Source organism: Sciurus carolinensis, chromosome 15 (assembly GCF_902686445.1).
Source record: "Sciurus carolinensis chromosome 15, mSciCar1.2, whole genome shotgun sequence".
NCBI classification, from domain to species: domain Eukaryota; kingdom Metazoa; phylum Chordata; class Mammalia; order Rodentia; family Sciuridae; genus Sciurus; species Sciurus carolinensis.
The window spans coordinates 26,646,197-26,660,070 of record NC_062227.1 but is presented as its reverse complement, the minus strand read 5'-3'; the positions used below and the strand labels follow the sequence as shown (position 1 = coordinate 26,660,070).

The following is a 13,874-nucleotide window of genomic DNA, read 5'->3' as shown; positions in this document are numbered from 1 at the left end:
AAAATCATTGAGTGTTTTAATTTCAGCTGCGAGAAAAAGAAGTCTCCCTTTTTTACTTACTTGATACAAATAAATTTCTCCCTGCTGCCTTATTAAAAATTCATAAATGCTATTTCTAGAGACAAAATCTTCTTCCTATATATAAAATTTAAACTGGAAATGCAAATATCTCTAAGAGAGACAACACATCTATTTTACCCTAAGGTGTGAACAATGTAAATAATTTCTACAGCTGAAATGTAGGGAGAGGAAAAGAAAGCAAGAGAATCAATAAGAATCTGAAAGGCAAATGGAAGCATAATAAAAAGAAAGAAAAGGATACCAAAATGAATGGTTCAAAGTTTAAATATTTCAAAATGTATCTAGAACAAACAGAAGAAGTATGTTAATTGAAGGCGCAATGCCAAATATAATAAAAACCATGGATAAAGAAGTGTTAATGTCAGAAATCGTGAAAAGTCTGAAGTTTTAGCCCACTGGCAACTTAATAAGTTAGTTTGCCACAGTATCTTAGGGATGCTAGTAGAAGACATGCAATTCCTTGGTCAGAGACAAAGGACTCTTCTCAGGGCACAATAAGCAGCATGAGCTTCTTGTTCCCTTAGTTTTCCCTTGGAACTCATCACCAAGAGGGACTATGTAGAAGGAGACAAGTTGGGCTCTATGTCTCAGCTGAGGAGTCCTGAGTTTAGGAAACCCCAATGTTTTATAATGGACTATAAACAAACTTGACTAGAGATTTTTCCTGGAGAGAAACGTTATTGTTATTAGATAGTAAACAAACCTGCCATCTGTTTCAGAGAGGGACAGCTGCTCCATTTACAAGGCTATTTGTTATACAATAATCCTTGAAAGTTAGCTCACAAAAGTTGCCCATTCTTCTAAGACATGCAGGAATGTGAAAGATCCATGAATCATTGTCTCAAACTGTTAATTTCAACATTGAAGTACTTACCATTTAACAGTCTAGAATGTTGCTAGCTTTCAATGAAGGTGTTTGTATGACTACCAAGAAATCATAGAAATAAGAGAGTGTGTGGTTAAGAGCAATGATTTGGAATGAGATGGTCTTGAAATAGAATCATGTTTCCACCACTGACTACATCCATGACTTTGGGAAAGTTGCTTGATTTCTTTCATATTCAGTCTTCTCTTCTCCAAAATATAAATGGTAATACACGTTTCAAACATTGCAAGGATTATAGATGATGCTATGTGAGAAAAGCTGGCCAGTACATAGCATAAAATTAAGTCTCAGTATTTGATACATGTTATTATTGCTTCATTTCTGAGTCATACACAGATATTTCCTCAGCAACTACCATTTTGCGTGTATAGTATTAAGGGTGGAGTTAGAGCTAATGGAAAGAAGTATTGTTGTGACTATGATTGGCTCTTCTACCACCGCTTAGGTGAATGGAATCCCATCTGTTGCCCCAGAGCCCCCCAAGTCGCTGGTCTCACCTTTCATTTGCCTGGACGCTCTCCTCCACATCCACCACCAGCTTCAGATTGGTGAGTTTTCCCCTAGGTTGACTTAAACACTCCTTGGCTGATCTGAGACGTGATCATTGATCATCTGGCACCCTCAAGGCCATTGAGGAGTGGGGGTTCCCATAGCCACAACTTTTACAGTTATGACTGGCCCCCTTAGTTGACCTTATCTGACAGATGGGTTCCTCATCTTTATGGTAGAGATTCTCTTTCATGATTGAGGCTCCTCTTTGCTCTCTCTCTCAAAAATCCTGATGTCAGTTCCTCAACTCTCTTGGCTTTTGCCAGGCACACACTGATGGTTGGGTGATGACCCCATCGCAGTGCTGCCTTCTCATCTCCAGTCAACTAGTCTGTCATACCTCGAGACACCTTGGACACTGACTCAACTGTATCAGTCTCCACCATGGAATCTGGGTCCTCCATTCCATCAGATTCACCCCTGAGGTGTCTACTAGGCAATCTTAACCCCCTTTACCTAACTCCTGGCCTAAAACCACCAAAACTTATCCTTTAGATAATCAATACAAAATGTCCACACAATGGCATAAAACTTCTCTGAGTGAGCAGGCAGATAGAAAGGGATTCCTTATCTTCAAGCTTTCTCTTTCTTGCGCACTAAGCCTGATCTTTGCTCTTCCTACAAACCCAAACACCACCTTTTGGCTTCTTCTCCCCCTCTTAATCCCTTCTCCTCCCTTTTCCCCGCTGTAGCTAAACCACCAGCTCTGACCTCAGCTCCCCCTCATAGAGCCACCTCTCTGGAATGGAGTCTACTGAAGGGTCCCTCTCCCACCCCTCTGGCTGTCACCTGCCAGAACAGCAGCCCCGGGGAGCAGCCCCTGCGAGCCTGCCTCCCTCCAGCTCAGCCCTGCCAAAGCCCCCAAGACATGAATCTCTTCTGATTCTTGGGAGACCTCTCCTACCTCCTAGAAACCATCTTGCTACTCCTTAAAATCTGGAAGTCCCCCTCGTGTGCTGGGATTTCAGGAATGAGCCAGGTCCTGTTTGCTGTGGTATTCACTGCCCACTACCTGGACGTCTTCACCAACTATATCTCACTTTACAACACATGCAGGATGGTGGTTCACATAGCTTGCTCTTTCACCAAGGTCTGGATGATTTACAGTAAGTTCAAAGCCCCTTACAATGGGAACCATGATACGTACCCTGTGGAGTTCCTTGTCTTCCCACAGCCAGCCTGGCATTCCTGGTCAACCATGACTTCAACCCTCTGGAGATCCTCTGGACCTTTTCTAGCTACCTGGAGTCAGTGGCCATCTTGCCACAGCTGTTCATGGTGAGCAAGACTAGTGAGGCAGAGACCATCACGAGCCACTACCTGTTTGTGCTGGGTGTCCACCGCACCCTCTATCTCTTCAACTGGATTTGGTGCTACCACTTTGAGGGCTTCTTTGATCTCATAGCCTTCATGGCCAGACTAGTCCAACTTTCCCTCTACTGGTGGAATGAGACTCTTCGACCCTAACCAGCAGGAAGAAGCTACAGAACAAAGACCATCGTTCTACCCCCGATATCTATAAAAACAAAGAGGGAGGAACATTGGCATCAGATCTGCTATTTTGCCGCTGCCATTATTCTCCCTCCCCCACACCACTTTACAACCCAGATTATTAGCCCACAAACCTCCTCATCAGTCATAGGTCCATTGTTATTAGCTCACGAAATTCGATTACTTAAGAATGGCTCCACCACCATTCTCTCTCTCTCTTTCATTCTCTCTCTTTCTCACCCTATGGACAGACACTCTGCCTGTCTGCTTACTAAGATCTCTTGTGTGAGTTCCTGTGTCCGGAGTGGTTTCTGGGTACCTTTCAGGTATATGATTCCTATGCTCAAAGAATGAATTAGACTATAAAAAATGGTGCAACAAAGCTAGTAGAAATTTAATTACATGGACAACAAAACTAGTAGAAATTTAATTACATGGACACAGTACCATATGTTCTATGGAAGTAAGAACTTTCCTTCTCTGTTGATCCTTAATAGTGTCTTGTACATAATGGGTTTTCATAAGATCTGTAGAAAGAATATTGAATAAAATGGTTAGAGAAGAACATTAAAAACAAACTATTATTAAATTGTACATTGCTATGAACTAGGCTAGTTAGAGAAGGCTCAGTAAAAACAGTGGGACTTGGACTGTGTTCCCTGAAGTTTTCATGAGACAGGAAATGTGAAAAAGGACAATATCAGTTCATCCCACTGGGACAAAGAGAGGACTTCTTGCAGACAAAGTGGAAATTACTGGATCAGCCTGTTCTTACCCATGCTCCTATTGATGGTATAAACTTAAAAACTGTGGACTAGAGATGCTAGTGAGGAAGAGCAGAAGTTCTGTGAGGAGATCAGCATGGATAAAGACTCTGTGGGGCAGGCAGTGTGATGGTATCAGGAAATTAGATTGGTGCAAGGGAACAAGATTGTGGAGAATTTTTTAAAATGGATTTTTTGAGGTATAATTTGCACACTGTAAGATGCATACATTTTAGTTGTAAAATTTGGTCCATTTTAGGAAATGTATACAGTTATGTGAGTATTCCCACAATCCAGCTTTAAAATGTTTTCATTGCCCCCCAAATGTTCTTTGATGCCTGTTTGCAATCAGTCCTTCATCCCCACTACAGGCAATCATCAGATCTTTCTGCCTCTAGTTTTTTTTTTTTTTTTTTTTTTCTGGATATTTTACATGAATGGGTCTATAAATTGTGTTCTTTTGTGATTGGTTTCTTTACTAAGCATAATACTTTTTCCCCATGTTTATCAGCAGTTCATTCCTTTATATTAGTTCATTCCTTTATATACATATGTATAGTATTCCACTGTTTGTGCATACCATGTTTTGTTTATTATTTGGCCAGTTGGTGATTAGGCTATTTCTCATTTTACCTTGCAGATCCACAGACTTTTGCCTCTAGTCCCAGTGGATTTTCATCCCTCCTGTCAGTAAAGCTGCTGACTTTGTGACCAGCATCATTTTGTAAGCCTTTCCCCTATCCAAGGAGCTGGGGATGTGGAAGGTTGCTCTAGATAAGAAGGTCACCTATTCTTACCTAAAGATCTACCTTTTTGTTGTTGTTGTTAAGAATAAATGCTTCCATTTGCTTCTGACCTTTCTGTCAATTTCCAGTGCCCTGAAATTGTTGTTTTTGACAGTTTTGTCCAGAGAAGAGGCAGAACCTCTTCACGTTACTCTAAACAGAAGTCCCTTTGTCATAAAGGATCTTGAAGGTTATGTTGTCAACCTGATTTCCTGTGAAGATGAATAGGAAGGTATTATCCTGAGTTTTGGAGGACAAAACCTGTGTTGCTTCAGAGATGTTAGTGTGTAGGAACATGAGGTGGCAGCTGGAAGGGAAAGATTTCAGTCTAGAAATTCTTGTATTCATCAAATAGGAAGGGTTTTAAAATCTTAATTCATTTAAATATGATGCAATTGAATTCTGCAGAGTTTTATTTAAGTGTGTATTTCTCCTCCACAAGGCAACTTTTACGCTCTATAGTACATCCTTTTTGAGCTTATGAGATGCTTTCTCATCTGCTCATTACTCTGCTTCTGTGAACATCCATTTAGGACAAAATTTAAAATTACAAACAATGTGGGGCTCTTTCTCATGTGCTATAGTGTCCGTTATCACTAAAGATGTTGAAGGCGCTGTGCTTGCTTTGGTCTGTAGGCATCCTCATATACTGCTTCCTCTACTTAGCACTCTTTTTCTTTCCTTTTGTCACCTGGCAAAATGCTACCCACCCTCTGATCACAGTTAAAATATCACATCCTTTCATGGCAGCTTGAGAGTCTTTCTGTGCAGTTCACAAGCCATATTATAATTCTGTATCTGTACCTCTATTTCTTTCATTAGATTTGAATCCTGCTCTGGTAGGCCCTGCACCACATGGTTCACTACTATAATCCAAGAATGTGATAAATCTTTAGAAATGGAACAAGTCTTGGGAAATGGGTTAGTCAGATTTCTGTTACCATAACAAATACTTGAGATAATTATAAAGAGGAAAGATTTGTTTTGGCTCACAGTTTAAAGGGCTTCAGCCATGGTCACTTGGCTCTGCAGTTTCTGGGCCTATGTTGAGGCAGAACATCATAGTGCAGAATACAAGGTGGAGCACAACTGTCCACTCATGTCCAGGAACGAAACAGTAAGAGACCAGGATCCCCCAATGCCTTTTGAGGGCATGTCTAGTGACCTAAACCTCCCACTAGTCTCCCTTCTTTAGTTTCTACCACTTCCCAATAGTGCTAGGCTATGGGCTAATCCTTTACCACATGGGACTTTGGGGCTCATTTAAGATCAAAACTATAGCAGGTAATAGTCTTCATGCTGTTCTTTTTTTTTAATGGGAAATTGTATAAAATGCTTAAGAGAACCAACTCCCTCTCACCTTTGACAAATTGCTTAGCCTGTCTGTGTTCAAGTTTTTAAAAAATGGGAAAATCATTATTTTTGTTGTAAAGATTAAATAGGAAGATGCACTTAAAAGCTCTTAGAAACAAGCATCTGGCATTTAACAAATGCCCAATAAAAGCTAACTATTAATCAGAGGGAATTAAAGTCATTGTTGGTGGCAATGGAAAAGTGCTGCCCAGCTCTACTGTGGGAAGCATATTTGGCTCCTGGTCACTGGTCCTCTGGCCCCCACTGTGTTAATTCCAAGGCTTTTGTTGCCCCAGCCTGCAGTTGAACAGTGGGTACCAGTGCAAGGACAGTTCTACTGTCAGAGCCTTCTCCTGAGGACCTTGCTTTAGTTGGGAGGAATGTTTTCTTAAACTATTGCCTTTATACCATCCCCTCCACTATTCCTCACCTACGTCTCCTTGTATATGTGTCAAGCTAAGCTTCTCTCTGATCATTTCTACTCTTCCACGATCCTTCCCTGACATTCCTCCAGTACATGGGTGTCTGGTTCCATCCCAGTAGCTGCTTTTCAGAAAATGCAGACAAATACAGTGTCAGGATGGGTCCAAGAACACTGAGATGGAAGAGAATGCTGGGACTGCCTTAATTGCTGCCTGGAGTACAAGGAGGAGGATAAGCTGAGTCGGGTGTGGTGCACATAGCCCCTAGGATATGTGGTGGCCCAATGGCTACCAAACTCTTTGTTAGTGACCTGTAAAAACTGTCCTGGTGGAGGAGACATGCCTTAAGGGCAATGGTTCAGAAACTGAGGGTCATGAATAAATAATTAAAGGAAAGAGTAAGAACCAGAAGTTCTTCAAGGTCTCTTTCAAAGAGGCCCTTATCTCCCATAGTGAGAGGTCTAACTCAGCTGAGAACACACTCAGCTGACAGTTAGAGACATAGGGCTAGAAGTTTAACTGCTTATCCAAGGCTGTCTATTCTACCGAGTTTGGAGCCATGGTTGAAAAAAATGTGGCAACTTGAAACATGGAACAAGACATTTTAATTCCTATGGAGTTTGGCTCAATGGATCTGGATCCTTGGAGCTTGTAGACATGACCTGTCCCTCTCATCTAGGGAGTAGGACTTCCTTCATGTGGAAGATAGAGCAGAACCCTCAGGAGGGCGTGAGGCCTCTCTCAAGAGCTGGTCTTACCTCCTCTCCTGGGATCCAGGTTGATGACTAGAGTTAAAACTCAACATAACCCAGCAAGGCATGAGAAGGTAGGAAACAGATTATATAGTGCAAGGAGCTATAAAGGCTAACTTTCATATAGCAGTAATAGCCAAACAGTGTCCCTGGGAGTGGACTTTGAAGGTACTTGATGGAGGAGGCTAGTGAGAGGTCACCCAGTATCACTAAGAAGGGTGAGGGCTGATAGCAAGAGAGGCTGTCATGGAGATGGGCTCATTAAAGAATTAAATTCATTCATACTCAGGGGATCATCAGATTTGAGGCAATGAGGACCTTGTGGATATACTTATGCACCAAAAGCTGGGATGCTGAAACTCCTGAAATGACTGGAAAAGTCAGAAGGATAGTCAATATAGATTGACTCACAGAAGTGTAAAGATGCTTAAGATACCATGGTATGCCTAGAAGTAGAACACACAGGAAATCAACAAGGATTCTACCCATATCCATAGTCATGGAAAGTCAAGAATCAATGAACCAAGAGCTGGAGGGTAGTTGTCCCATTATGACATGAAAATAATCACAATTCTTTTTTCAGATCCAGAATCTCCTGGGAGAAAGAAATTTGTAAAACTGTAGCAATTATAAACCTTAATGATTCCCTGTTTTTTTCTTTCAAAAGAAACCTACAGCCATTATTTTGGTTGGCTATCCTGGAGGAAGTAAAGGACTCAGACATTACAAACATGATTGAGTCAGAGTCTAATTTGATATTGATACTAAAAAGTCCAAAGGGTCACCAGAAACCATTCAAAATAAAAGAGGTTTTGAAAAAATAAGTAGGGACACACGTCTGGAGTCAGCTGATGTTCGCTAAACATTTGAATTACCATAATGGGCACAGGAATTGTGTTCATGGTGGCAGAGATGGAAGCCTACCGAATGAACTACTTACCGAGGCTGACTTAAGTGTTGTTGCCTCTGAAGATCCAACCTGTCTGCAACAGAAACCAGTGCAGAGAGCCAATATGTCTCTCTTCCTTAAGAAGAAGAGTCTGGCAAGGTGATTACATGAGAACCCTTCTACCTTGGAAGGACCAGTAGTTTATGATTATAGAGTATTATAATTTGGATATGAAGTGTTTTCTCCAAAATCTCCTGTTAATGCAGGAATATTCAGAGATGAAATGTTAGATTATGAGAGCTGTAATCTCAGTTCATCTTAGCTTCAATGTGCTGACTGGGTGGTAACTATAGGCATGTAGGGCATGACTGGAAGATGTGGGGCATTCCCCAAAAGGGTACATCTTCCATGTGACCTCCTTCCCCTACTCTCTCTGAATTGCAGCTTTCTCTGCTGGGCCCTTCCCCTGTGATGTGCTGCCTCACTTTGGGCCCAGAGCAATAGAGTTAGCCCTATTTGGACTGAGACCTCTGAAACCTTGAGTCCCAAATAAACTTGCTCTCCTCTAAGTTATTCTTGTCAGGTATCTTGGTCACAGTGATGCAAAAACTGAGTATATCATAAGGATAGATTCTTATTCTTGGTATTGATTTGGGATCCACTGATTCTGTTGCTACTGCTCCTCTGGATATATCACCTTATGCATGCTAAGCCTGCTAGACGTGGGACCTCTTTAATGGGTGACTTTGCCTTGGGGACTCTCCATGAACTGGATGGAAACTTCCTCAAAACTGCACTGCAGGCTGATATTCTTCCTAGCTCAATTTTGCTTCCTTTCTCATTTTCCTTTTTCATGTATGGGATGTACATCATTCTGATAGTTCTCCCTACATATTCCTGCTTTCACCATTGCATCTTTCATAGGCATTCCTCCAATAACCTCTTTCATGTCTAATTCAATATCAGCATCTGAATTCAAGTGGGAATCAGGCATTCACTCCTTAATGTGAAATAGCTTCCGGTTTTCCTAAAGGTAGGTCTTGCTAAGGAAAAAGTGAAGCCAGAACTGGTTCCCTCATATTGGACCCTACATAGTTGGAAGACACAAAGTGAAGTTTGGGGCACCAAGATGAAACCTGGAAAACTTCCCAAGTCTGCTGTAACTGGAACCTTGCATTTTATTGAGAACTGCAGGTGAACATTCTAATATTCTATAGGATGTAGCATGTAGACATGCCTTTTACTATCATAAGTATGAACTCTATTCCAGAAGCATCATTATCTCCTGGACACTTGTCATAAATGCTAATCTTTGGCCCCACCTCAGACCTATGCAATGAGAACCTGTACTTAACAAGGCCCCTGGGAGACATGTTGGCACATTTAAGCTTGAGAAGCATGGCATACCTCAGTGGACAGGCTAAGAGTCTGGAAAATTGGCTTAGATTTCTGTCTTTGCCACTTATTAACTGACAAATGGCTTAACATCCTTGTACTTTAACCACTACTTCTGTTGCATGAAGGTAACTTCTGCCTAATCTTGTTCTTATTCCCAGTCTATTTTTATTCTTCCTTGTAATTCTCTAGTCATAGTTTCTCCATATTTTTGGTATATTAGCCTTCTATTTGTATTCTTACGAGGAGTCTTTGTAGGAGGGGCAGAGAATATACAAACATGGATGCATTCATCTACAAGCTTCCACACGCCAGCTCTATTTACTTCAGTGAGACTGATAAAATAATAAGGTTGTTTAATGAATGTAAAAGTCATTTCACTATTTAAATTCTTCCCACTGGCCACATCTGGCAATTGGCCAGATTCCAGACCAATATCTAGATGAATAGCCAATTGATGTGACTGGTTTATGCAAAGTTTGTCTGCCTGACTCTCACTAATCACTACACTTTGCCTTACAAATAGCTTAATTATGACTAATCGATGATACTTACAATTCATAGTAACCCTTATAGTAACCCAAATGTCAGGTCTCAGTTTCCTTTTTACGACCTGAAGACTTATTTTAAATTATATCTGTAGCCTCTCTTCTAAAATGCTATGATTCTAATTCAAAGAGTCATAAAATGAAAACATTTGTTATTAAATATTTAAAGCCAGGGAAACATGATTTAATGTGCCCTTTACAGGGCCAACCTTAGATGCATTCAACTGTAGAGCAGACTTGACCTAAATGGCCTCCCAAATTCTCCTCATTTCATTTCAGTAAAACCCAGTCTCAGAAATGCAAGGAGGATGTGAACAAATGCTTTTAAGCAAACTCTAAATTTTTAATCCCAAGTCTCATTTCACCTCAATTATTTATCTTATTGCAAAAATGTCTAACATCTCTATCAATTTTCTTAAGATAAATATGCATGAAATATGGGCCCCCAAATTAAACTCTGGAATTTTTAAGGTTGATTTTTAAATGAAACTAGATAACAGATTTAGATGCTGAATATAAATGTCTATGACTGGGTAATTGAATCACTTAGCACTCCCCACCCTGGAGAAAACCCTTTCTACAAATTCCTTTTCCTGTAAATTCTGTGTAATTTTCTGACCATAAATCTTGATGGAACTTGTAATCGAAATTCTGATGCATCATTTTATACTGAATTAATAACACAAATTTACAAAGAATAAATAATATTTCAGGAATTGCATTAACAGTCTCTAAACAGAAATGAGTTCCTCCTCTCAGAAAACACAAATGTATGTCAGCATCCACATGCTCATGACAGCAGATATTTCATTCTCAAGGTGCTCAGCTGCTTCCAGTAGAGATTTAAGATTTATGGTTGCAATAACAATTCGTCAGGTTTAAAATTTAGCTGCTAACTTATTTTGTACCTGCTTATTTATGATTTTAAAAACTCAGTAAGTTTATCGGGCCTATAGATGGTAAGGATAAACCACTTTGGATAAAGTAACAACAACAATTAGCTTATAATGCTCATTCCATGTGTGCCTGAAATGTCTAACGGGCTCTCCTTGTGGTAACACAATTTATCTTCACAAGGGCCTTTTACAGGGGGAGATGGAACGCCTTGTTCAAGGTTACACAGGTAGTAACCAGCAGAGTGAGAAGTGGAACCCAGGATGTCTGACTTCAGGGTCCAGACCTGCTGTGGTTTGGATGGTGAAAATTCCCAAATAGCCCATGTGTACAAGGCTTGTGCCCCAGGGTGGAGCCATTGGGAGGTGATAGAGGCAGAAGAGGCTAGGCCTAGTGGGGGTTGAGTAGGTCACGAGAAGTGTGTCCTTGAGGGGGATAGTGGAACCCCCAGCCACTTCTGTTTTCTCCTTTAACTTTCTGCTAAGATGAGTGGTTTTACTCTACCCCAGGCTCCAACCATGATGTGCTGCCACAGGCCCAAGGCAATGGAACCCACTGCTCATGAACTTGAACTTCCAAATCTGAGATCCAAAATAAACCTTTTAATTTCAAAAGTTAATTATTTCAGGAATTCCATTATAGTAACAGAAATTTGCCTAACAAAATAGGCTTAACCCTGACCCTGTTATCTTTTTCTTTTTTTTTTTATTGTCAGTTTTCTTTCATCTGCAGTTTTCTTAGGTCATTTTTTTAAATTATTTATTTATTTTTAAATTTTTTACAGACTGCATTTTGATTCATTGTACATAAATGGGGTACATCATTTTGTTTCTATGGTTGTACACAATGTAGATTCATACCATTCATGTAATCATAATGAACTCCAAATCTAACATTCATTTCTTAGATTGTTTTCTACCAATATGCTAACAATATATTTCTACATCTTACTGTATGTGTTATGTAATATTACATTTTTCTATGATGGTGGTACTTGTAGTAGAATTGAGAAATGATAATTATAATTTAGCTTCGATGGGCTGAATCAGTCCTGTTATCTTCCCTAAATCTAAAGATATAACTTCAGTTTGATTCTTGGGCTCATGCCTTTAAAACAACATCAATGACAATAACAGAAAACAAAAAACCGAAACAACAACACTAAACCCATTTGCTGTCTCTACATCATAATAAGGATTGGGGACCTGGTTCTCATTGCCAGTGTACTTCTCCCTCAGGGGTTGGAAAAACAAATCCTGAAAAAACTGAACCCACTGGAAACCATGGGCACAGCCTGGTGGGAGGGGAGGCACTTACCTGCTGAGCATGTACCTGCCTGTAGGGAGCACCACTCCACACCAACTCTGGTCTATGGTGGCATGAACAAAGTACTGTCAGACCCTCTGATTTATCCAGAGAAGTCATAAATACTGAATTTTGAATGTTGGTAATACATTTAAAACAAAATACAAAACACTGCAAGGCTGAAGAATCTGAGTTAGCAGTTAGATGACATACATGGCCTTGATATCACCTTGGTCTTGAGGTCTCAGCTGTTTACTTTCTCATTGAATGACATCATCCATGTCCTCAGCTTCAAAGTTAATCTAATGCTTATGACTCCCAGACTGTACTCTTGATCTCCACGTCCCATTCTCTAATCATCTCTTAGGCCAGCCCATTCCCAGAGGCACCTGACACTCAATGGATGAGGTGTTGAAAATTTTCCTTTCTATAAATCTGCTCCACCTGGAGAGATTTCTGCCTGGGCTAATGTAATCACTTCTATGCCCTCATGTTTTGAGTCCAATTAAATCTCAACCAAAAGATTTCTGAAATCTGTACAATAATCACCACACAGTCTGATGTTTAAGCAAACAGTATTTTCCAATTTCTTTAAGCTTCAATATATTTTACCAAAATTTTATCTAGAAGTCCCCTTATGACAGTTATAAGTAGGCCATGTCAGGTTGGAGTTGAATTAGAGGCTCAGACACCCACCCACTCACCCTCATTGTCCTTTGAGATGGCCTATGAAGCATCTCTAAGGGACTAAGTATTCACAAAGCAGTTTGAGAACCAGAAACAACCATGAACCTGCCAACTGGTTTCTCTATCTCCAGTTCTTTCCCTCTGCCATACTACTACAGAAATTATCTAAAACATAGTTGAGGTCAGATTTCTTTTTTAAATGTTTGGAGGGTATACCTCTAACTTTAGAGTGAAATCCAAACTCCTTATCATGAATTGATACTCTTCCCAACCTGTGTGTATATCCTCCCCCAGTAAAGTCACAGTCTCTTTCATGCCTCTTGCGTAGTATATTCTAATTCTTTGTCCAGTAAAAGTTTGATCTGGGTCCAAAATGGCATTGGCGGTATAGACTTAGAAAACCAATTGCTTCCCTAATTTTACTATTGCCATTCAGCTGTGAATGAAGGAAGAGTGCATTTATTTCTGAAAGAGAAGAGGGGTGTATGTGCTCCATTATTAGATTATCTTCAGAGAGTGACAGTCTCAAGAATATTCTGTAGGCCTGTGATAGTCACCTTGTTCATTAGATTGAGCTATCTCTGCTACTACTCATTAAATATTATTCTATGTTACCTATCCTTAAACTAACCAAAGCACTTCTAGTTATAGTGCCTGGACTACTCATTTTCAAATAAAGTCAATAAAGAAATGTCTTGAACATCTATTATGCACCCCAAGTAATTAAAACCACATAAAAAGAGTGAAATCATTTATATGGTCACAAACGTGACTTAATTTACAAAAGAGAACTAAAATACTAATTTGTGAGCAACATAAATCAAACTGTATTTAAGTAAGTATTGCAGATGATTAATGCCAAGGGAATTCAAGGAAGGTATTCAGCAGTGTGTTCTAGCATTCTTAGGATAAACCTCTTGAAAGAGATTGTTTCAGGCTGAGGTTTGGAAGGCAAAAAAGATTTATATGAGAGGAGGAAAAGGTGCTGTGGGCCACGGAAATAATAGGAGCAAAGATGCAAAGTGAAAAAGAACCTGGCTTGTGACTGTACCAGGAAGAGAGGAATGGACTGG

The 13,874-nt window shown here is 40.1% G+C and overlaps 1 pseudogene; it reads left to right on the top strand.

Moving 5' to 3' along the window:
- The first annotated feature begins 2,384 nt into the window (after positions 1–2,384).
- On the top strand, positions 2,385–2,983 carry LOC124965348 (ER lumen protein-retaining receptor 1-like; annotated as a pseudogene).
- Positions 2,984–13,874: the final 10,891 nt, after the last annotated feature.